The sequence below is a fragment of the Bos javanicus genome, chromosome 18 (assembly GCF_032452875.1).
Source record: "Bos javanicus breed banteng chromosome 18, ARS-OSU_banteng_1.0, whole genome shotgun sequence".
Lineage (NCBI taxonomy): Eukaryota > Metazoa > Chordata > Mammalia > Artiodactyla > Bovidae > Bos > Bos javanicus.
In genome coordinates this window covers 9,479,303-9,505,484 of record NC_083885.1, presented here as the reverse complement: position 1 = coordinate 9,505,484, position 26,182 = coordinate 9,479,303, and the positions used below count along the sequence as shown (strand labels likewise).

The 26,182-nt window shown below is 44.0% G+C and overlaps 1 protein-coding gene and 1 pseudogene across 1 annotated transcript in view; both read right to left on the bottom strand.

The window, feature by feature from the left end:
* CDH13 (cadherin 13) overlaps window positions 1-26,182 on the bottom strand; it is a 1,019,154-nt gene that overhangs the window by 867,796 nt on the left and 125,176 nt on the right. The gene's annotated exons all lie outside the window — the stretch shown is intronic.
* Window positions 20,860-23,111, bottom strand: LOC133230019 (homeobox protein OTX2-like; annotated as a pseudogene).

Sequence of the window (26,182 nt, the reverse complement as noted above, 5' to 3'; positions counted from 1 at the left end):
CTATCCCTTCTCCAGGGGATCTTCCTGACCCAGGAGTCGAACCAGGGTCTCCTGCATTGCAAGCGGATTCTTTACCAACTGAGCTATCAGAGTATTTCCTAAATCAATGGTTGTCAAAGTGTGGTCTGAGGATCCCCAGGGATCCCTAAAAATACTTTCAGTTGTGATATAAGGTGGGAACTGTTGTTATAACAGTTCTAATATATTATTTGCTGTTTTTACACTTTTTCTCTCACAAATGTACAGTTTATGAAAAGTTCAGATTCCACATTAGGGTTTCAGATTCCACATTAGAAATAGCCTTTAAGGAAACTAGTTCTTCTTGAGCATCAAAGAATACCCTCAGTTCTCTAAAATGACAATTAAAATACTCCTACCTTTTTCAACTAAATCTGTGTGAGGCAGGATTTTCTTTACTTTCTTCAACCAAACAACGTATCACAACAAACTGAACTGAAACAGATATGAGAACATAGCTGACTCCTACCGAGGCATTCAATAAAGAGACTTGCAAAAATGCAAAACAATGCTGCTCTCTTTAATACTTTTTTGCTTTGTTTTGTTTGGGCATATATACTTTTTTTTTTTTCACACAAACAAAATACGTTATCTATACTAGCATGTGATGGGCTTGTCATTATTTTAAAATAAATTAGTACATAAAACTTTCTCAGTTTTAATTTCAAATATGGTTATTATCAATAGATAAAGTCCTCATAAACAAAAGGTTTATAGTCAATTCTTTTTATAAGCATAAAGGGGTCTTGAGATGAAAATGTTTAAGAATTGCTCTCCTAAACTTTGTTCTATAATATACCAGATCTCTGTAAGGAGTTCCGATGTATTTTGTGGGAAGGAAAAAGAGGAGACAGTTCTTAATGATATGGGAAAGGCATGTTAAATAGTTCAATATATTTCTTTTTTCCATTACCTCTTAAATGTTTTATTTTGCAAATGTTATTCGTAAACATCCGAGGACACTGTACTGGTTTTCTACGGCTGTGTAACAGATTATCACAGACTTAGCCGCTTAAGCACACACATTCATTATCTTGTAGCTTCCGGGCTCAGGAGTCTAGTCACACCTCAGAGGGGTCTCTGCTTCAAGGTCTCACCAGGGTGCCATCCAGTCATCAGCTGGGGCTACAGGCCTATCAGATGCTCACCTAGGGAGGGACTCACTTTCAGACACCCCCCACCACCACCACCACCACTCAGGGTGCAGGCAGAATTTATCTCCTCAGGTGGTAGAACCAAGTCTCTGTGTTCTTGCCGGCCACTGGCTGGGAGCTGTTCTTGGCACCTGGGGGCTGCCCGCAGGCCCTTTCCCTCTTCACAGGCTCTCTTCCAACATGGCAGTTTACTCCTTTAAAGCCAGCACGGAGGGTCTCCCCAGTCTGCTAAATGTTATTACAGAAATGACACCCCATCTCCTTTCAATATTCTGTTGGCTAGAACCAAGTCACAGCTCCTTCCCTACACTCAAAAAATGGACTTTTGCTGGCTGGGAACATTAGGGACAGAAATTGTGGGGGCCACCCTGTCTGCCACAAAGAACAGTCTGTGCTTTGCCCTCACTTACTTGATCAAACAATCTTTTTGTGAGCCTATTGACATGTCAAGAAGTCCTGTTTGAGAAATACTCATCTAAAGTATTCAGCATAATTAGACATGCTGTCTTCTCCCAAAGTATTTTCTAAGGTGTGTATGTGTGTGTGGGTACGTGGGAAATATAATTTTAAACTCCACTGTCAGTAAGTCAGCACCCATCTAGAACTTCTGAAATGATTTGATGAAGAAGCAACCCTTCATGGTGCAATGAGCAGTAGCTAAAGGAGGAATAATTCCCTTAAGCAGAAGTAGACGCTGTTCTGAGGCACTGGTTGCCGAGACTGGGAAACTCCTATCTGTTGCCTCATCACCCTGAGTCCCGCCAGGAGCAGGCCCACTGTGCTTATCCACAGACAGGACCACGCTGTCTGGGCAGACTGGTCAGACGCGAAGCCTGATGGGGACCTGAGGTATGGAGGCTCTCAGAATCTGACGACTGGCCTGGAGAGGGCCTAAGACTTAGAATGGGAAGAATTAGCCTGGTAGACTTTGCTCAACAAAACTCGATTTTTCTAATAAAATTGTATTTGACACTCTCTTGATTAAAACAAAGAGTGGACAGCTATGGTAGATCAGGGTGGGTGTCCTGCCCACTGGAACTTCTGGTTGCCCCCATCTTTGTGCCATTCAGAATGCCCTTTGGAACAATTTCTCTTGCTTAGCTTCCTCGTTATAAATTAAAAAACAAAACACTGAGCACTGGGGAGGTGAAGTATCCTGTCAAAGCTACCCTCACCAAGCCTAGACCATCCATTCTCAGGATGCCTCCTTGATACATTGCAGGGCGATCCTTAAAGCTGAGTTCTATCTCCTCACAAGGTGCAACAGCCTCTCCATCCTCCTGCTTCACCCCAAGAAGACCATCCCTCCTGAGTTCACAATTGGGGTCATTAACTCCCACATCAAGGAATCAGACTGAATGAGCTCTTTGTGTAATTAACCAGAGAGGCATTTTGTGACCTCTCTAATTCCTGTGAACAACCCAACCACACAGAAGCTGAAAGACCAACACTTGCCTCCAAGCACCACCCGCCTCCAGACACCCTGAGGGTGGGGTGGGGTGTAAAATCCCCAAGACGAAAGGGAGCTGGCTGAATGTGGAGCTCAGCCTGAATGCAACCTGAGCTCCTTAGCTCTGTGGAGGTTAAGAGAAAAGATGGAAGCCACAAAAGAAACCTCCTTTATAACCCAGAGGCAATTCCTAAAAGGAAACACACAATTGACATCCTGGAGGGGGATTTGACCTGGAAGCGCACCTCTGTCTGTGCCCTAGCCCTGCCCGTATCCTCGTCAATATCCTCCAGGAAAGCTGATCCAAAGGCTTAATGAGCCACAAGGCATTAAGAGCCGTGTATGTGAGTAATGCCACCGATTCTTACTTCTTTAATTGGATGCAAATAGCATCACCTGGGCTCCACATCCCAGGATCCATCCTGCTCTTTGTCACGTGGCCCTCTAATGTACCCCGTTCTGAAGAGCCTGGCAGGAAAGGAAGACATTAACTGTGAGATCTGCTGGCTTCTGCCAAATTTGCAAATGCTGGCAGCTAAGCCTATAGATAGAATGAGGGGTAATTTCATGCAAATTCTCTGTGCTATTCCCTGAGCTCCAAGATTAGAGATGTCAGAAAATGTAAGTGCTCCTCTGGTTAATAACACAAAGAACTAATTCATTCTGATTCCCTAAGCTGGGAGTTAAAGAGAGTGATTGTGAACGTGAGGAGGAAGGTTCTTAGAGTGATGCTCAAGAGGGCCAGGTGTGTGCAGAGGCTGTGGTACCTGGTGAGGGGAACAGAGTCCTCCTTACGAGGGTCACTCGGACTCACACTGGGAGGGCTTGGCTGTCTCTCAGGTGCCTGCTGGAAGTGTGGGCAGATGTAAAGGGCAGCAATGCGCTTGCCCTGCTGCTTGGAGAGGACTGGTTCAGGCCAAGCCACGGCTGCAGGGTTTGGGGACAAAGTCTGGAAGACGTGTGCAGAGCACACACCTCTCTCCTCTCCCCTTTCTAAAAGAGACACTCGGCTCCTAGATGCAGCTTCCTCATCTCCTGAACACGCGTTTCTCCCTCTTTATATGCCAGGTTGTATTTGGTCTGGTGCAGTTTCCAGAGAGCACTGACTTATTATTCAAACGGGGTACATCTTGGAGAAGATTTTACATCTCGTGAATTGTATGTAGCAGCAGAACGCTTCAGGGAATAAGATTACCCCATTCTCCTATTTATTGTGACCTAGGTTAAACACTGGGATTACACGTCAGGCTTTGGATTTTCAGATTTAAATTTTCAGGTTATCCTGAAGCATCAATAATGGCTTTTGAGATTAACACACACACACACACACACACACACACACACACACACACGCCTCCTCCCTCCAGTTGCCTCCATACAGTCACTGGAATAGACTTTGACTCCTAACTTTTCTAAAAGATAAGAAACTGTTATCAGTTGAGGATCCATCGGTGGCTTTATCACATTTCTAGAATAGACTGTAACACTGGGGACAGACAATCTCAAGCCAGGTGATGTATGTTATTAGAATCAAGGGCATGATGACCCAGTCATCTTCTTGGAGCCTGACTCAGGATTCGGCCCTGCTTCCCCTACTGGCTATGAAACCCTGTAGAAACCTCTTAACCTCTCTGGGCTACAGATTTCTCTAACCAATTTATGTAATAATTCCTACTTCTAAGGTTATTATTGAGGATTGAGTGAGGTGATGCATATGTCTAACATATAGTAACTGCTCGATAAGTAGCACCTAAATCGGGAAAGGAGGACGTCAAAGTTGTATATTGTCATCCTGATTATTTAACTTATATGAAGAGTACATGTGAAATGCCAGGCTGGATGAAGCACAAGCTGGAATCAAGGTTGCTGGGAGAAATATCAGTAACCTCAGGTACACAGATGACACCACCCTTATGGCAGAAAGCGGAGAACTAAAGAGCCTCTTGATGAAACTTAAAGAGGAGAGTGAAAAAGTTGGCTTAAAATTCAGCATTCAGAAAACTAAGATCATGGCATCCAGTCCCATCACTTCATGGCAAATAGATGGGGAAACAATGGAAACAATGACAGACTTTATTTTTTTGGGCTCCAAAATCACTGCAGATGGTGACTGCAGCCATGAAATTAAAAGACACTTGCTCCTTGGAAGAAAAGCTATGACCAACCTAGATAGCATATTAAAAAGCAGAGACATTACTTTGCCAACAAAGGTCTGTCTGATCAAAGCTATGGTTTTTCCAGTGGTCATGTATGGATGTGAGAGTTGGACTATGAAAAAAGCTTAGCACTGAAGAATTGATGTTTTTGAACTGTGGTGTTGGAGAAGACACTTGAGAGTCCCTTGGACTGCAAGGGACCAGTCAATCCTAAAGGAAATCAGTCTTGAATATTGATTGGAAGGACTGATGTTGAAGCTGAAATGCCAATACTTTGGCCACTTGATGCTAAGAATTGACTCATTGGAAAAGACCCTGATGCTGGGCAAGATTGAAGGCAGGAAGAGAAGGGGACAACAGAGGATGACATGATTGGATGGCATCACCGATTCTATGGACATGAGTTTGAGCAAGCTCCCGGAAGCCTGGTGTGCTGCAGTCCGTGGGGTCGGAAAGAGTTGGACATGACTGAATGACTGAACTGAACTGAAAACATTTTTGGTTGGTTCACAGGATAAAGCTCACAGCACAGATATATATATATATATGATTAAAGTCTTTGCACACAGTCAGTGTATTTTTTTCTAGCATCATCAGATATCAGCCCCACCCCATCACACCTTCCCAATGGCAATTTCCTTCAAATAATGTAATGAGTCAAATGGGACATGTTTTCTGTTTACCCACCCGCCTCCCTGCCCCTCCTGCCAAGGTATATGCTCTGATATCCTTTTTAGTTTTGTTTTTTGCAGTGTACGTATTGATACCAGTAAATTGGCCATGTCCACCTATACAAATGAGTAGGGCAACGAAGTCATTTTAAAAGTTTGGGACTCTTTTTCCAGAAGAATTCTGGGTATTTACCTTGCTCAAATATTTACCTGGCCCAGATATTTGCCTTGCCCAGACACTTACCTTGCCCAGCCTGAGACCAGCTCAGTGGAGAACTATCTTTAGTAATAAGACCATGGGTTCATTTTGCCAAGTGAGATAAACTCTTTGCAAGTGAATTGTATTTTATTTTATGGAGCTGCTGCTGCTGCTGCTGCTAAGTCACTTCAGTCGTGTCTGATTCTGTGCAACCCCATAGACAGAAGCCCACCAGGCTCCCCTGTCCCTGGGATTCTCCAGACAAGAACACTGGAGTGGGTTGCCATTTCCTTCTCCAATGCATGAAAGTGAAAAGTGAAAGGGAAGTCGCTCAGTCGTGTCCGACTCTTAGCGACCCCATGGACTGCAGCCTACCAGGCTCCTCCATCCATGGGATTTTCCAGGGAAGAGTACTGGAGTGGGATATTTTATGGAGCACTCTCTTCTAAATAAGTGGAGCCATGACTCACTTGAAATTTTGAATCTTCAAATGGTGCCTAGCACTATGGATGTACATGTTTTGGAGGCCACGCACCAGTGAGGCATGTTTTACTGCTAAGGATTCACCGTACTTGTCCACCCTTGAAAATAACAGTTTTCTGATTTGAAGGAGCACAGATACATAGCAAGCAAGCCCTCTGCCACAGATGTTTTCAGAATGAGTTTACACATTTTCAATGTGAGAGTGTCAAATTTGTCTCACAGATTATCCTGAAATATCTAGGATTTTTTTTTTTTTTGAGATAAACACACACACACACACACACACACACTCTCCCTTCATTCCTCTTCATACGGTCATGAGAATATGCCTTGATTCTGAACTGTTTTAAAAGAAGGAAAGAGCCATTATCAATTAGGAATCCATGGGTGGCTCTACTGATAACCAAAATTTTAGAATAGAATGCAAGATTATAGACAGCTGAATCTTGAGCCAGACAGTATATGTTATTAAAATCAAGAGCATGATTAATTAGTCATTTACTTGGAGTGATTTATCTTGTACCTCTCCCCACTGGTGTTGGAACTGCCTGCTGAGGACATCAGGTGTACCACTCTACCATGAATACTAATCAAAGTCCACAGAAGTGCAGAGTGAGGAGGAATTTGAGCTCCACCAAATATCCATTTTAAAGAGCTGACTTTTATTCAATAGATCTGAAGTCAAGAAACTGGTAAAACTAGAGACAGAAAGGATAGACTGGTTATGGCTAAGCTGTCTCACTATCAAATGACCCAAGTGCCAACCTGAGCCTGCCTACCTAGGACCTCAGGGCTGCCTCCTGACTTGTTATAGACATGAGTCCCATCTCTTCTCCTTCCTACCTACTTCTCCAACCCATTCTACTTCTCTCTGTCTCCCCTGCCAGCCCCCTAAACCAAGTACCCCATCACTCTCCTGAAAGACTGCAATAGCCTCCTTACTCTGGCTCCATTAAACAGAACAAATTTTTTAAAACCATAGTTAATCATACCAAAGGTTTTCTTAAACCAACAAGTGGCTCCCCGTTGCTCTTAAAAAGAAGCCCTTATTCTCTGACTCAGCCCATGAAGGCCTCTACAGTCTCATGCCCACCCATATTTCCTGCTTCATTCAAACTTATCTATGGCTTATTCAATGTTCATAAGCCCCCACTGCCCTCTTGGAGGGGTCTAAAATGTTCTAACTTCTTTTCTGCCTCAGAGCTCTTCACTTGCTGTTCCTCTTCTGAAAATGCTCTTCCTCATGCTGTAGCCTGGCTGTCTGTCTGTCTTCCGGTCTGCAGCACAAAGGTGACTTCTCAGAAATCTTCCTCTTTCCCCTTCACCTAGAGATAGTTACCAGCTGTCATGCTGCCCTGTAGCTTTCCCGTGTAGCCCTTATCAAAATTGTCATTAATGACTTTTACAGTTAGTCATCAGCACTTTTTTCTTCCTTCCCTATATCCTCAGTCACAACGCAGTGTTCACAGCAAGCCTCCAGTAAGTGAGGGGATCAAACAACAATGATGAAAGCTGTGTGTGGAGGAGACCGTAAGCTGTCCACCCTAATCAGTGCGCCTTTCTTTCAGTGGGACTACATTTCCCAACCTCCCTTGCAGGTAGGTGGTCATGTGACCATGAGGGGCGGCTGTGTGCCACTTTGAGCTGCAGGTCATAAAAACCTCCCTGTGAGCAGCTGTGACAGTCCCTCACTCTGGTAGACTGGGATGTTGATACATGGAAAATGGCTGAGCCGCCTATTGGCCTGGGTTCCTGAATGACCTCATGGAAGAGACTCTCAGACCTCAACAGCTGGCCCAGAACTGCTGCGTGAGTAGGAAATGAAGTCTGTACTGTTAAACCACTGAACTTTCAAGGTCAATCTGATCCTGCACCATCCTTGCCCACCCTAATACATTAGGATCCGAATACATAGGATTCTAGGTCTTGGAAATGAGTGAAAAATGGTTACCTTCCTCACATACACACTCACAGCTCCATGGGAACGTATATGTGGAGCCCGAGGAGATAGAAGGATAAAGCAAATTTCTGACAAAGTATAATATTATGAAAAAAAATCTGTATTTAACAAAAATTTTCTAAATCCATTTAACTCTTTCCCTCCATGGACTTAATCCTTAATAACTAAGAATACTCTGATTACTAGTGTTTCTTATAAGAGAGCTGCCATTGCCTCTTAGGTTTCTCTCTATCCTTACTTGTTGCTCTAGTAATTTGCATGTAAAACCCTAGTATGGATGACCCCTTACAATCAGAAGGCGAGGACATCTCAAAGAAGTAGAAAATTGAACAGTTTTCTCACTGAAATTAGAATATCACGTAGCAACCAATTCTATTTAGCTCAGTGCAGAATTTATTTTTGCCCCTACGACAGGTCAGGGATAGAAGGAATCACTAGCCAGATTTTTCAAATGAATCAAAGTTCTCTAATGTCCTTGGGGTTTCTGTCAAGTAGTCTCACGGCTGGACCCCCACCTCCTAGAGGTTGCCTCTCTGTGCCCTCAGAGCCCAATCTCTGTCTCAAGCTTTGTCAGATTCTGCCGAGCAAGTTAATCTAGCTGAGTTAATGAAAATGCAGCCACTTCCCCACCAGCACAAAGAGCCTAGTCAGTCAGTTGGTTGGAGTTTCCTGGCCGGGAAGCCCACACCTCCCTGCCCAGCCTTCCTTTGGCTATGGAAACCTCTGTACATATGAGGAGCACCTGCTCATCTAGTGGTGGGGTCTTCGGCCCTGAAAGGGAGGAAGTGAGCTCTTTTCTGCTCTGGGTATGGATCTCTCATGCTCCTGGAAGCCTATTTCTTCCCCAGGAAATGCCCCTTGGTGCCAACCCTGCAATAACCAAATGGAACATTTTCTCACATTGAGCCACACCTGTTGTCAACAAGCTTTTGCTTCCAATCTATTTAAGCTTCATGGTGGGGAGGAGACTGTGTGAGTCTCGGGCATTTTTGGCAATGCTGGGCCCACAGCACCTGGAAAAGCTCCACACAGCCTATGTTCTTGTTTGGGAAGTGGAGTTGCCCCTGGTAACAGCTGCTGTGTTTCAATAGAGACCAGAGGCCTCTGGGAAAGTCATAAAGGCCTCGCCCAGGCCTCTTTGCAGAGCTGAGTGCCAGGCAGTTGGAGCTGAAAGGCAGTTTGTGCCTGTGAGGATTCCCGCAGGCTCACCGACAGCAAGAGCAAAGCAGAGAGAGGCCGGCTGCTGCCTGTGCATTGTGATGGAGCTGATGTTGCTGTTATTGGCTTGGTTTTGGTCAAAGATGTCATCAGGCAAAGTTACATTCAGTGTCTATGTTGATTGAATATGAGTTTGCAATTTGGTCTGTAACCTAAGATGTATTTATCCACATATATATGTAGTTCATTTGTGTATCTCTTCATCCCTCCATTAGTTTATTCTTTTCTCTTTCCCTTCATTCAGAACCAGATGCCCATCCTGAATCCTAGTTCCTTTGTTTGGCTTTCTGAGGCCTTGCTTCCGTTTCCTTCACCTGCCTGGTGCATTAATACCCCAATACCCCAATACTTTCTGCTTCCTGGCAGGGTCCCCACCTGCATATGAGGGGTTCTACTGAACAGCAAACCGATATGCAGAGAGAACTTAGGGCCTGGACATTCATCCACTGCCTAATTTCCTGTTGTCATTTTTCCCACCCAGTAGTAACTCCCATATTTACCATGTGCAACATTATGCTTTGCAAATGCACATCATTTTTGGATCATTCAAAGCAAGCCGGTCCTTCTTGGAGAATTCCCACAGCCACATGGCACAGTTCCCTATAGTAGAGCTCAGCATTCTACTGTGTAATTTTTGCTTATGACTCTTGTATGATATGATAAGCCCCTTAAGAACAGAACTGTGACTTAAGTGTCTCTTTTACCAAAGCCTAGAGGTTTGATAAATGTTTGCTAAATTATTTTTTAAGGATGGGTGGCTGGCTGTATGGATGGATAAGAGTATCTTTATGGATGGGAGGGTAGTTGAGCATTGAAAGCATGAATGAAAGCATGAATGGATAAATGGATTTATAGGTAAACAGGTGGGTAAATGAGTTGGTGCATGGATGGATGGATGGATAAATGGATGGATTAATCGATGGGTGGATGGATAGGTAGGTGAATACAGGATGACCAGATGCTTGATGAGTGAGGGTGAGTGGGTAGCTAGATGAATAAATGAAGAATGACCTCAACCATCAGGGCGCCAATATGTATATTAACCTTGCTTACTTCCACTAAGATAATCTCCAACCATTAATCCCTTAAATAAACTCACAAGCCCCAAACTGCCAGCAAGTGAAACAACAGGCAGGCCCCTTGGGGACTGTGTTCCCCAGAGTTGAAGGAATACGGGGAATACTCCAATTTTCCACCTATTGGCCAACTGGCGAAAAGCTCCCCTGTGGCCGCCCAACAGCACTGCCCGGCCACAGTCAAAACTGACCCAGCACCTTTTAAAAAATAATTGCCTACATGTTAAAACTGGCCCTTTTATCATTCAGAAATGATACCTAAAAAGAACCTAGAGGTGGGCTGCAGAAGATACCTTTAAAACAAAAACGGCACTGAGGGAAGAAAGGGAGTCAAGCCCAGAACCGCCGCCTGCCCAGTCTATCCTCACAAAGCGGCCCCTTCAGACAAGCAGGCCAGAGTTCTGACTCCGACTCCCCCAAACGTGACCTTGTTTCAAAGCCACAGGGCTCTCCTCCCTCCAGTCCATGGTGAGTCAGAAAATAAGAGAATGTAGAGTGTTCAGCTCCTGCCAAAGGTAAGATGAAACATAACCCTTGTTTTCGTGTGTTCGGTTATTGCGTTTTTTATTACTACTACTGTGTTATGGATGTCCTTCCTTCCTCTAAGAAAACAATAGAACAATGAGCCAGTTTGAAAAAGAAAAGCTGTCAGCTTGGATAAAATTAGTCTGCTTTATTTTTTTACGAAAAAATAGGAAGGTAATCATGCCAATTGTAATTTTGGTAAGTTATTTCTAGAGTGAGTTTATTAAACCATGAATTTTCCCTTGAGCTAAACTAATGACCACTATTAGGTATGCTACTCTATTTTAAATGATCAAAATATTCAATGGAATAAGATGAAAATTATAGATAGTGATAATTACAAAATGTCAGCATCACCTGGCATCAATTTACTAATATGTCAGCTCGGGTGTGGAAGAGAAGAGTCAGTTCAAAATGAGCAGAAGGCACGTTGCACAGGCTGCTGTCATTTATCCTTTAGGGACTGTCATGACTGAATATTTATATCCCTTGCTCCCCTGCAGTTGCTTCTAGCCTGCTGGCTACACCCTTTATCAGACAGCACAGGAAGGACTGGCAATGAGAGAGGGCTCCTCCACCTCCTTGAATCCCCAGGTCCTTCCTTGAATTTTTGCAGGGGACGTGAAGACAGCACTTTCTAATAAACCAATTCTGTTGTAAGCACTTGGGTCTGTAAATATGCCCATGGTTTTCCTCTTAAATGTATAGTACTAGCCTTTCCCTCAGAGAAGGCAATGGCACCCCACTCCAGTACTCTTGCCTGGAAAATCCCATGGATGGAGGAGCCTGGTAGGCTCCAGTCCACAGGGTAACTAAGAATCGGACACGACTGAGCGACTTCCCTTTCACTTTTCACTTTCATGCATTGGAGAAGGAAATGGCAACCCACTCCAGTGTTCTTGCCTGGAGAATCCCAGGGGCGGGGGAGCCTGGTGGGCTGCCATCTATGGGGTCGCACAGAGTTGGACACGACTGAAGCGACTTAGCAGCAGCAGCAGTAGCCTTCCTCTCCCCCCAGTTGCTACAAATGAAAAGGGAACAAGAGATTGTGTCATTAGATGTGTTGCAAAACTCATTGCTTGATTTAAACCAAGTTTTCAGTTTCTTTATATCAATCACCTATACACCTGAAATCCTGGGCAAAAGAAATCTGCTCTTGGCACAAGGGCAGAGACTGTGTCCCCGGAAGTGCACCTGTCTGGGAAAGGTGCCACTGACATAATACACATGTACAGATGTGCCTGGCTCTTTGGGGGACAGATCGATTTGCTGTCAAAGATATGTGTGTGCGACAAGACATGACCCTCCTCCTTTCCCTTGTCTGCACTTAACCTCCCCCCAGTATCCTCCTGCCACCATCTACTACACAAAAATGTGAGAGTAAGCACACATTCACACAGACACCCTGGGTCACTGCATTCCTCAGTCTAAACAACTCCAGCTATCTGGTTCCAGTGGGAGAGGGTAGTACCCGGGGAAGTTCCCAAAGTAGAGCTGATTGGTTACGGGGAAATTCCTAGGTGAGTTTAAATCCTCATTTCCCATTTTTTCTGGCTTTCCTTTCTGCCTCCTACAGCCCTGCTCTTTGGAACCACTGACCATCCTTCTACATCCACTCCCAAATCCTCTCTTCTGCACAACCTACTTTAAATTACTTTTGCCTCAGGTAAGCAATCATTTCTCCAGAACCCCGGAGAATAAGCCCTGCTGTGCAAGCAGCCTGATTTCACAGGGACCCCTGAGCTCTGCACAGGAATTCCTGGAGCAGCCTCTGCTTTGTTCTGGATGGATGGTTCTGGGAAGCAGCAAAGTGCAATGGTAGAGACATAGGTTCTTAAGATGGACTGCTTCCTACCAGCTGTGTGACACTGGGCAAGTGCTCAATTTCTCTGTCCCTCAGTTTCCTTATCTGTAAAATGGGGCAACTTACACTTTCCTCCTAGGAGTTAAATGTTTCAAGTGCTTATAATGAAACTTAGCACATGGCGTAGACTTGTGCTTTTTTAAGTTACTTTTAAAAAGTAACTTCTAATAGGCTGATTCCTCAAGCTTTATCCTCCTCCCGCCCCAATCTTTACACTTCAAGGCTTTCTTTCATTTCTGCTACAAAGCCCAGCACCTTTCCTCACTCTCTGGGATCTCAATATTTCCATCTGAGATTTATGAACATACCCAGCAATCCTCAGGGTGGATTCCTGATCATTCTCTTTTCGCATACATACACTTTTATTTAAAACTATCCCAGGATTGACAATCTAGGATGTCAGTCCCCGAGACAGTCAATCTAACATTTTAAATCCCCTATTGAAAGACAGGAAGGGGGGTGGTAGTCTTTGCCATGTCTTAAATTTGGAAATGATTAAATACCAGTTCCTATCACCTATGTGCCCAAAGCATAAAGCTGTTATACTAGGGCTCTGGTTAGGGCTGAGATCAAAACTCTTAGTTCTAGGAAGAAAATGGAATAATAAATAAGGAAGGGGATGCCTCCCAGCCAGCCATAGGTAATAAATACTTCCTGGTGATCACATCTTAAAGAAAGGAGGCAGATTTTTGTTTTGTTTTGGTGGGATTCCAAAGGCCATTCCCAAAGAGGAGCTGCAATGGGGTCTGAGGCAAAATGTGCATCATGAGAAAGCAGAAAGTCTTCCACTCCAGGGAGACTACTTCAAAGGCCAGCACGTACTTTGTAGAAAGGACATGGCAGCTACATGGCAATGCTGCATCACTCAGAACTTAGCAGCTCTCCTGGCTTTAGCATCATGGATCAAAGCAGCTGGATAGAAAGTTATCAAAAGAGACTTAATATGTCTAGACCAGTAAAGCTTGATGGCTATCCTGGGCTTTGCAGAATGGGATGCTTTATGCTATGAAGAGTATGTAGGCAGGTACAAGGGGGCGCCTGACTTCTCAAGACAAGCAAGTCTATCTGGAAAGACAATTTTACTCAGCATAAGTAATTTGAAGCATTATTTTGCATTCAGGTAATCACAGATGGTGTGGTAGGCTGTACCTAACTTTCAGAGATCCCTGCCATCCTGCATGCATGCTCTTGGGTAACCCCTCCTGTTAAGTATGGAATGGACTTAGTGACTTGCTTCTTATTAATAGAATACAGCAATGGGGGTGGGATGCCTCCTCTGTGATTACGTTGCTAAAGCCTATGATTTCTGTCTTGTTGACCTTTTGGATCTTTGTTTCTTCTCTCTTGTTCACTCTGGAAAAGCATGCTGCCATGTTGCGAACTGATCTACAGAGAAGTCCATATGGCAAGGAACCGAAGGCTTCCCCCAGCCAAGAGCCAACAAGGAGGTAAGGTCCTAGCAGCCTCAAGGACAGGATCCTGCCACCAGCCTCATAAGTAAGCTTGGAAGTGAACCCATGCCCAGTAGAACCTGGAGATGACTGCAGCCTTTATGTAGCCAGAGCACCAACCTAAGTACCAACCAGCTATGTGATGTTGGGCAACTTCTCTGTACCTCAGTTTCCTCATCTGATTTCTGGCATACAGAAGCTTTGAGATAATAAATTTTGCAATTTTAAGCTACTCAGTCTTAGAGTAATTTGTTACATAGCATTAGACAAGCAACATAGAGATGTTATGGACCAGAGTACAAAACTGTCAGGAAAGACAAGGCCTGTTGCATCTACTTAATGTTTCAGGTCATGCCCACACAGGGCTCCTCAAATTGCCCAGCTCTAGGGGATACCATTCACAAAGAACATGCTGTGGAGTTACGGAACATAAAGGCCTTGGAACCATCTTGATACTACATCTCCGCAATGTTACATCTTTTTGATTGTCCGTTCTACAACATTTGGACTGACATCAGGTCTCACTAGGCTGATCTTCAACTTCCTCATCTGTATAGTAGGTATAAGAACCTTGGTTTCATCAGTTTTCTGAGAAAGGTAAAGTGGATGTCTGTGAAAAGCACAGTATCTGGCACATAGCAGAAACTGACTTTGAGCTTGGTAACTGAGTCTCAGGGTTTAACCAAAATTTCCAGGGCTTTAGTTGTGTGCAAAGTGCTAGGACACTTAGTTCTCTATCTGCACTAAAGCAGGAAGTGGAACCCCCTACCTCTTCCCTGGTAGAGAAAGGGCAGAATGAAGTTTCTTCACCAGTTCTTTCCCAAGACAGTTCCCCCATGTCTTATTATACCTTTAATTACCGGTGTTTACTCTGGTAAGAAAGCCAACTTCATAGTCATCCCATCAAGGTACAATGGAACTAGAACACAGAGTATGGATTTAACCTCCTCATTCAGTTGAAGCCAGTGCTTCCAAAACCGAATAGACTCTTACGTGAGAAGCCCCCTGCCTGCAGGCTGCTTGTGTATTAGTAAATCTGCCACTTTGTCCATCCGGTCCTTTTGCATGTCCCACTTTCCTGAAACCCCCCATAAGCATGACCGCTTATTAAAAATAATCAAGGGCTCCTGCTCAGTGAGCACCAACTCTGTGCTAGGCTCTTTTGTATACAGGTTTTGAGACTCTTGCAAAGGCACATGGCATAAATACTACCCTTTCCTATTCCTCTTTTCACACCTCCATCCATTCACAGAAAACAGCCAACAGTATATGTCTCAAAAGGAATCTAGTCCAGGAACAAGCTAAAGGATATTTTCTTCAGCATGCATTCAAGCAAAGAAGGAATGCACTGATGCTGAGGGGATCAGCAGTGTATCTGGCCCTGTGCTGGGAGCTTTCTTAGTGGGGTCTCCGGGAGGCTGTGAGGTGTACGAGTTAAGGTCATTGGCTGAGAAGCCAAACCACCTGGTTTTCAATCCTAGCTCCAATGTTCACCAATGTACTAGAGACCGTCAAGCATCTTACTTAACCTCTCTGTGGCTCAGTTTCTTCAGCTGATGCACCAGATTTTAAACACTTGGCTCATCTTACTGAAGAATCAATACATGTTAGTGATCTTACCCTTGACACAGCCTGTGAGAAGGGTATGAGTCCACTCCATTTTGTAGATGAGGAAAGTGAAGGTAAGAGAAGGCAAAATACTTCCCAGGCTCATATAGATGGTAAGTGACAGAGCTGAAACTCAAGTTCACTCATGATTGAATCCAAAGCGGTGGCTATGGAAACCCCTGATTTATGAAGCACTGTTTATTCTCCTGCAGAGAATGATACTAGTGACCACAAAATGGCTGTTTCCTGTGTGCCAGGTACTGTCCTAAAAGCTTTACATTCTCATATCTCATTCACTCGGTATCACAACTATACGTAGTAGTAGTAGGTACAATTTCCATTCCCATTTCACGAATAAGGAAACTGAGGCTTAGAACGGCTAAGCATTGCGCTCAAAATCACATGTGGGTGGTGAAGGCTTCCATCGCCCACTGCACCCTGCCCTGTTCTCCTTCCAGGCACGTAGGAGGGTTACGATTCCTAAGACCACTGGGCAGAGACCTCGAGGTGCTCTTGCATGTGGGCTGTAGGCAGAAGTGGCCCCTTTCCTTTCCAGGTCACAGCATCTCCGAGGGGACTTTCCCAATGCTCTTTCTGAGCGGTAGCAATTGTAGGAGCACAGTTAGTCCTGGAGGGGCAATTAGAGATGGCAGCCTCGCTCACGCAGCCCCCTCACGGGGGAGTGCTCCCTGACTTGGTTTCTCAAGAGAGAGAACTAAACCTGTGTTGTGAACAAATTCTGAGACCTGTGCTGGTCTGTGGTTACAGCACAGCCTCACCAATCCTGGGCAACACACCTGGCACATGGAGCTTCCAGGGTTCAGACCCCAGAAGACAAGAACAATAATGACTTTAACACGTGCAGTGGTGAGAATTAAGTTGTAGTAGACAAAATAGATAAGGAAAAGCATAGCAAAAAAACAAGCATATGCTAAGTGCTGAATAAATGCTTCTTGAATAAAAGAATTCTTTCTTGAAGGGCAAGATTAAAACTTGAAGAATACATGGTTGTAGCTGACAATACACAGCACTTACTCTGGGCCAGACGTATTTTTATGGGCTCTGTGCATATGCACCCACTTCTCTCTCCCAATAACCTGTGAGAAAAGTACTGTTAAGTAGCTGCAATTTACAGATGGACAAACCAACACATATAGAAAGTAAGGAACAGATCTAAAGTTGTACACAGTAAATGGAAGATCTGGGTCTCAAACCCAGGCAGTATGGCCCCAGACCTACATTCTTGACTTAGTGGTAGACAGACTTTTTTTTTTAAAAGGAAGCTCCATTGAATAATTAGATGTAAAGGAAAACAATATTCTTGGATGAATTAAGAAAATGGCATTGAAACATGTATAATATCATATATGAAACGAGTGGCCAGTCCAGGTTTGATGCATGATACTGGATGCTTGGGGCTGGTGCACTGGGATGACCCAGAGGGATGGTATGGGGAGGGAGGAGGGAGGAGGGTTCAGGATGGGAAACACGTGTATACCTGTGGCAGATTCATGTTGATATATGGCAAAACCAATACAATATTGTAAAGTTAAAAAATTAAATTAAATTAAATTAAATTTAAAAAAATGAAAAAAATGTAACCGGCAAAATAAGAAAGGTTTTATGTTCAATTTGCTTCAGTGAGTTGCTTTATGTTTGTAAGTGAGAAGAAAGTACAAAAGTACTGGAGAACAATGACACTTGAACGGCAGCTTTAGACTGTTACGGAATAAGGCCCAAGATAAAAAAACCCCGAACAGAAAACTGGAATGAGCTAATATTCAGAGGAAATTTTCAGATGCCTCCACTGTGTCCCAGAGACAAGTACCTCCACTTCTTCCCCCTACAAAACCACTCGTGTCAAAGAGTGTCAAAGGATCCCTGGGGCACCAAAGCACGAGGCGCAGAGCTCGGCAGTGATGAAGCTAGAGCGGCAACTTCCAAGACCCTGCCGCGCTTCCTTGCTGCTGACCACTGCATCAATCCAGGGATGCGCAAACCAGAGGAAGGAGACGAGGGACTTTCACAGAGTGGCAGAGAAAACCACAGAGAATAAGAGGGACATTTATCTTTGCTGTCACAAGAGAATTCAGACAAGCCTGATTGAAAATGTGTCCACTGGCTCAGCCCATATCCCAGGTTTTTCTGCCTTTCTCAGCCTCTGCATCCTGTGTGATAGGTCCCAGCCTTGAGCTGATTCAGAGAGAGGAAGACAGTGTATCTGGAACTCCATCACTTGAGGGGAGATGGGTACCATCCTTTCCACACCAAGACCCAACCATTACTTCTGGCTTTGGTGTTCCTTCTACATTTCCTTTTCTGACAATCAGACTGTGTAAGATTAGGGTATTAATACTGGGGCATCCTGATGACCCTTTTACCACCTTATACCCCCATCTCACTGGCTCATGGGTTGACTTCCCAGGAAAGTATTCTGGCCTTAAAAAAGATTTGCCTTTGAAATCTGACTTAATGTGTTCAAAGCTCAATTCTTTCCCTATGACGCTGGACAAGTTACCTCTCTAAATCTCAGTTTCATCATCTGTAAAAACGAGATGGTGAAGATGATGGTAAATTCTCCCTCTTAGGGCTCCCATGAAGAGTCACCAGCGTGAAGCATTTAACTCAGTGTCCGGCACCATAAAATGCTCACTCGTTCCGTTAGCTGTTATCTAGCTTCTTCCTAGGTTTGTCTGTGATTCCTCCTACCCCAGCCCTGTCCAGTGTCAGAGATGTGACTCTGCCCTGAAATCCAGCTGGTCACCCTCCTTCTCACCAGTTCCCTTCCTCTCAGGGCCCCCTGCCTTGCCGTGTGTGTGCGTGTGTGTGTGTGTGTGTGTGTGTGTGTGTGACTGGAGGAGGGGTGTGTGTGTGTGTGTGTGTGTGTGTGTGTGTGTGTGACTGCAGGAGGGTTGGGGAGGAGCTGGCTTACAATAAATTTAGCACTTGCTATAGATTAGCAAGGCGGCAGATAGTATCAGTGCTCCATCCACATCCCCTCAGACCTCTTTGCCACTTTACTGCACACCAGTCCCAGCGTGCATTCATTCCTAATAGCCAGCACCTGCGGTGGTATGCCGGTAAATATTTAACAACCACCTCTGGGGATGGGAGAACCCTAATTTGTAATGTAAGCCAATTTCCATGGTGTAACTACTCCCACCGTGGCTGATTTCAAGCTATCAATGTGAGGTTAACTAGCTTGCAAAATTCCTAACAATTTAACATCCAACACTCATGAACAGTTAGTTTCAAGCCAGTGCCTGCACACCATGGGCCTCTGTGTTTCTCTTTTACGAAGGCTGCATCCTGGCTGCCAGGATATGTTTTGCCTGTAATCAGGGAGGACAGGAAGTGTCTGGGCATTTACGTTCCTGCTTGTCTCTCATCCTAGAAGCCCCCAGAACTGGTTGGACTGGTTGGTTCAGAGGTATAAACACTCGAGACCCCTCCCCCGTAACGGGCCAACAGGGAAGTGCCACCCACAACTCTCCAGTTTCCCTGGGGGATTAGGCCAAATTTACCTCTCTAGGACTTAGCCTGACACCACACCCTTGCTCACCCTCCCCTTTCCCAGTTTTACTTCCCCACCTCCCTATCCGTGTTGCCTAGGAATCTTTCTAACAGGTCACTTTCACATAACATCTCATCCGCAGTCAGCTTCAGAGGAACCAAACTGACAGTTTCAAGGACGTGCCTTCTAAAGCTCTGAGTTCAGGTCCTGGTTCTGTTACAAACTGTATGACTAGGAAAGTTACTTAAGCTCTATGAGTTTATATTTCTTCATCTATAAAAGGGGCCTAATAAGTCCCCTGCCTTATTAGATAATGGTGCTGGAGAAGACTCTTGAGAGTCCCTGGGACTACAAGGAGATCAAACCAGTCAAGTCTAAAGGAAATCAACCCCAAATATTCATCGGAAGGACTGATGCCAAAGATGAAGTTCTAACAATATGGCCACTTGATGTGAAGAGCCAATCCATTGGAAAAGACCCTGATGCTGGGAAAGACTAAAGGCAAAAGGAGAAGTGGGAGGCAGAGGATGAGGTGGTTGGATAGCATCACCAGCTCAATGGACATGAATCTGAGCAAACTCTGGGAAACAGTGGAGGAGAGAGGAACCTGGCACACTGCAGTCCACGGGGTCACAAAGAGTCAGACATGACTTAGTGACTGAACAGCAACAACAAAGTCCCTATGACTAGGGTTATGGGGAGAGTGAAAAAAGATAAGTCATCCAGGAGGATTAGCACCGAGTCTGGCTCATGATATGTCTTCCATAAATGCTGCTGTAGTTCCTATTGTTATTAAAGACAGTGTCTGTCCTGCCTTCTAGGTCAGAGCTTCACTTGCAATAGTTGATGACTGAGTCCTCCCAGCTAGGAGGACTGTGTGATGTCCTGCTGAGCTTTCACCACCCTTTGGAATCAGAGTTTAAGCTCTTTGGCTGTTCTTTCTTGAAATTTATCCATTTATCTTTCCCTCTGAAGAGGGAACGAGTCTTCTGGAAAAGCTATGGTCCCAGTTGACCAGCTCTGTGACCTTAAAATCCAAGCATGCCTTGTTTCTGAGCTCCATCCTTCTCCCAAAACCAGGGCAGTCAGACAGGGCTCGATGGAGGGTAACAAGTAACGAGGATCCCGCAAAGGGATGGGACCAACATTTTGTTCATTATCCAGTAAAGATCCTTGTGCCACGGTCTCTACCTTCTTCTCATGAGGGGAAATAACATTTATTGCCTAGAAGTGGTGAAACAAGCACTCATGAAGTGCTGGTGGTAAAACAGATTAACAGAGCTTCACCAAAGCCATCAGGCAACATCTACCCACAACCTTAAAAGCACACACCCCACTTGATTCAATGGCACCTATCTTAGACATCCTAAGTAAAGCTTCCTAAACTTGAAAAAGCTTTAAGCACAAATATAACCAGTTTAGCCTAGTGCTTTGTATATAATTGGTACATAATGCATTTTGATTAAATAATGAAACTATCACTTAATATTCTAAAAAGTTAGAAAGCACCTTCATCTCAGTAGCTGGACACAAACGAGTAGCTAAAGGAGTTAAACACCAAGGAGTCGTTATGAGGCTTTTGTGTGTGTGTGTGTGTGTGTGTGTGTGTGTGTGTGTGCTAGAACCATTTTAATATAATTATACATATCTGCCAAATCAGGAAGAAAGGTTTATGCATATATAACTTTTCCAGTTAACATCTGCAAGCATAAACAACGATGATCTCAGTTTATAAATTCATCAGGGTCAGAGCAATTGACCAATGTCTCTTTACTGCTAGGCTTACCAACAGTAAATTACATGATGAATTAGTGTCCTTTCATTTCTCTTCTCTTATTCTCCTTGTCCAGAGACATTTTGTTGTAAAGTTTCAGTGTAGCTCACCTCCAGCCAAAGGTAATCTTTTTAGATAAGTACTCAGTTGCTCTGAATTTACTTATAATTATAACCTATTTAATCACAGAAGAAACCCTGCAGAGGTGGAGTTCAAGGTTGCATACAATAACAGGAGATCCCAGTTTTGAAGTCTAGCACAGACTAAAAACCACAGATGTACCATTTCTACGAGACACACACTGACTGTCTCTTAAACTATATATTGTCTCCTTATTAACATTAGTTTTTAAATAAAGTAATGCAACTAGGACAGTCAGTCGCACAATTCACACGGCCCTGAAAAGCTTTTCAGTGCCAACTACCAGTTGGTCATGAAACGTGAATGAGCTTGAGACACTGTCCATTCCTAAGATTCAGCCATGGATTAGCTAAAACATTGGAACACCTCTGCTTAAGAAGGCTATGTCCTTCCCTCCTTCCCCTCACAATTTAGTTATGCTTATTTCTTTTTGGTGGTATTTGGTTGCACATGGCTAGACTGCTTTCGATCACCTTGTGAATCAGGAAAACCAATGACCTAGAACTATGACAGGACCTTGAGTATTAAGTAGGCTGATTTGTCTATTTTGGTAGCTGGTCGGTAGGCCCTCACTAAGGCCTTCTATTTTCCTTCTATGCCTTCAAGGACATTGATCAGAAGATGAGTCTGAGCATCATACCATCTACCTCTTTTAACCAATGCCTGGCTAAAACTGGAATGTCCAGCACAGTATATTTAAAAATCACCCACAAAAAGATGATTTTTGTGAAGATCACAGGTCTTCACAAAACCTGGAATTTCCACGAAGATGTCTGATCTTTATAATCTAAGCAGTCAGCATTGAAGTTAAGTTTCCAGGAGGCAGTTTGGTCCTTATAATCCAAGCAATCAGTGGTTGAGTTAAAACCCAAGCTTAAAGCTCCACATCCCTGGGTGAAAACAGAAGCTGGGGACTGATTGAGATGGCTGGTGACTGCATTGGTACCCATGGGACTGAGTGCGGTCCCTGGTCCAGGAAGCTGGTGATGCACAGGGCTCAAATAAGATCCACAGTCCATGCCCCCCAAAGTAGGAAACTGAGCCAGCATATCCTTGACTATGACCTGAAGCCTCAGTATAGGTCATGGGGTAGGACCTCTGCATGCAGGGAGAGGAGGTGGACGGGGGATCTGACAATGGGGGGATGGCTGGGCTCCAGACAGATGGAGGAGCACTGCTGCTGGGAATGACTGGGACTGAGGTGCTAGAAGGGGGAGTGATCTGGCCACTTGTTCCACCCTCTGAAATCACTTCCCAGGCAGGAGATGTCTCCTTTTTGGCAGGTCTCACTTTGTTTTGACCTCCATTCTGCTGCTGCTGCCCCTGTTGGCGGCACTTCGCTCTTTGATTCTTAAACCATGCCTGTACCCTGGACTCAGGCAAGTTGATTTTCAGTGCCACCTCCTCCCACGTGAAGAAGTGTGGGTATCGGGTCTTAGCAAACAGTGCTTCCAGCACATCCAGCTGCACTCGGGTGAACATCATCCTCTCCTGCCAGTGTTTCCAAGGGGTGGCTGGGGAGCCCACCAGGGGTGCAGCAAGTCCATGCCCGAAGTGGTCAGACTCAACCCACTGACTGCATAAGGCGGTTGCTTAAGATAAGACATCATGCTAAGGTTGTTTGGAGGCGCAAAGTCAGCCCAAATCCAGGGGACCCAGCGGAAGGTCCTTCTTTGCCCGGAGTGGACAGATTCAGAGTCCTTGTTGGGTAGGTTTGAAGTGGTAGAACTTGTCTGAGAATTAATTATAATAAATGTTTTCTTGATAAACTAACGAGATAATCCGAAGGGCATGCATCCCTTAATTACAGGCCGTCATGCTCAGCTCTGCTTCTCTGTCAGGGCTGATTAATTTTCCACCTGATGGAAAGGCTGCTTTCTGCCTTTAAAAAATATATGACCATTGAAAATTATGTTCATAGGACACTCTCAACTACAACAGCCCATACTCTCTGGAGTGTGTTTCTCTCAAGGCAGCACTGGCCTTCTGAGATGGCCCACACTGTCTGTGGAGTTAAGTTTCTCTCTAAATAGATCCACTTCTTACTTATCACCTGGTCTGTCACTGAATTTTTTTCTGCGATGAGACATCAAGAACCAGAGCTTCATTAGGTCCTGTCTAGTTTCACTTGCTCACTGGGACCACTTACAGAGATCTTACACCCAGTGCCTCTGACCAGACTTCCAAGTACGAAACAGCTGGGCTGACACCTCAGGTCGGAGGACCGAGTGCAGAAGCTTCACCCGACACTCAGTTCAAGATGGCGGCAGCGAGCCACGTGCAGGATGCTGGATCTAAGACCTGGATCTAAGACCTGGAGCCTGAGCACCACAGCTGCTCCGCTCTGTGAGAACTCCGCCCCTTCCCCACTGACTGATGACCCTGTAAAGCCCCCGGACGGCCTTCCGGCCTGTCAAGGAAGCATGCACTTTCTCATTGTTTGATTAAAGAATAAAACTTTGCTTCTGAACTGAAGAAAAATATGTTTATAAAAAAACTGTGAAACAATGTGAAAAGAATTATGAAATGAAGCAAACAAATTTTAATTTATACCAAAGTCACAGCTTAAATTTTTTAATCTACAAAGAAAAAAAAAAAAAAACACTGAGAATACTGAGTTCAAGAATGCTACAATAAGGAAATACTTAACCAAAATATGATATATCTAAACAGAGGAATATTATGTAGCCATTGAGAACTGACTGTAAAAATTATAAAATGATATCTATGTATGGAATGGTAATACAGCTCAAAGCATAATTATAGCTAATTTAATTATATAGGCTAAACTTATGATGATTTTTAAGCAGAATATTGAATATATGATTCATGATGAGTCTAACCATATAAAAACTAAACCAATTTAAAATGCATGCATAAAGGAAAAAGGCTCTAAATAACTACAGTAAATTGTTACTAATTATCATGTTTGGGCTGCAACCCTTGAGTGCTTTTCTTTCTCTTCCTTTTTTATGTCTCAAATATTCTCTAATTAAGGAGAATTACTTTTATAATAAACAGCATTTTGATTGACTGGTTGAGTAACAATAGCACTACATACACACAGACACACACACACAGATGAAGTAATAAGGAGTGGAAAGTAAGGGAGAACATTACTATTCAAACACCCTTCTCGGTTAATAGTTTCCAAATTTGTTTTCTAATAAGGCTAATAACAGCCATGTGTTATGGCAGGTAGCAGCCCAACCTAGCCAGAGAATCAGACGCAAATGATTCCCAAGCCACAGTTACACTTTGGCTGTCACTTCAGCTCTGGTGACATTAGCTGGAGACAGCAGCTGGGTGAGATGGTATGCAATTCATGAAGAAGAGAACTCAGAACTAACTCTACACTTATTAAAAATCCAATTCCTTGTGCAGTTTGCAGAATGCATTCACAGGCTTGCCAAATCTCACCTTTGAAATCAAATTTCCTTTCTGCCATGTGCTGTTGCAGATTTAAGTCTATTGTTTCCAACTGAATTTTGTTTTTTAACTGCAATGCGTTCAGGTAAGTCTGTTCTTGCTGATGCATTAGAAAAACCAGCTCAATGCAGGCCCACTGATTCACCACATGGTGGGTACCTGTCTTTTTGTGAATAATTTATTATTTGCCAGCATGAAGGAAAAGCCCAGGGCCCCATGGAACAGGTCAGTTCCAAGAAAAAGGCAGCATCAGCCTAAGTAATATTCCTTCACCTATGTCCTGGGTAGCATCATGAGACCTAAATACCAACAGCCACTAATGTCCTTCTGAATGTTACCTCCTTCCAAACAGTTTCCCCAGTTGGAGGTTCAGTCTGGCATCCGTAAAGACACAGGTATCTTTATTCCTCCTTCTTCTCTGATCCAGAGGGCGGGATGCCTTTTTAATACCCCATTTCCTAACATATGAGGATACAGTATATAAAACCTTCCATCTGGCTCTTTCTTTTTTTGATGAAGCCATTTACATTTTCTTAGTATAATTAGTATTGCACAGTAACTTGTCAATATTCTTCTGCCATGACACCAAGTTACAGCTTACATATACCTGCAGCTGGGAGGATTTATTTGTTCCTTCATGCTTTCAAGTGCTGGCAAGGGATAATTACCAGGGAGATTATTACATGGTGTTGGATTAATTAAATATGATAAAGGCATTTGCCTGTGACATGATGGGTCTGTTTCAATCTAAATGATATAAAATGGTCAGACTCATTGAAGGCAACATGGTGACCCCGCAGAAGATTAGACCCAGCCAAAATAGAATCCTGCTAATGATGTTTCTGAATTTGATGTTCTATCTCGATGTCACTAGCTATCCTTTTAATCAGAGAGATATCATTACAATGATCGCTCCTGAACATTCGTGCCCAGCCCTCATGAGAAAGCAGGGGACCTTCAAAGTACCTTGAAATATTGGCAAAATACAAAATATTAAAGGCATAAAAGTGAGTCTGCTGACCCTGAATTGCTTCTGATCTTGTTAGACTGAATAAGAATCTGTCTTAATTGTGGACGTCTACCGGGTTAGGGAAGTAAGAAACATGGAGAGGTAAGAGACTGATGTCCAGTGGCTGTTGGACCCTTTCCCTCCTCCAGTGGAGATATTGCTGATGGTGGTGGTTTATTGGTTCAGTCGTGTCTGACTCTTTTGTGACCCCATGGACTGTAGCCCACCAATCTCCTCTATCCATGGGATTCCACAGGCAAGAATACTGGAGTGGGTTGCCACCTCCTTCTCCAGGGCATCTTCCCGACCCAAGTATCAAACCCACATAACCTACATTGGCAGGCAGATTCTTTACCATCTGAGCCACCAGGGAGGCCCAGGGGAGTTATTGCTGGCTTATAAACAGATGTAAGCACTAGGCTTGAAGTCCGAGGGACAAAACTTTGGGTACGAAGTGTTCTGTTTTAATTTTAGAGCAACAG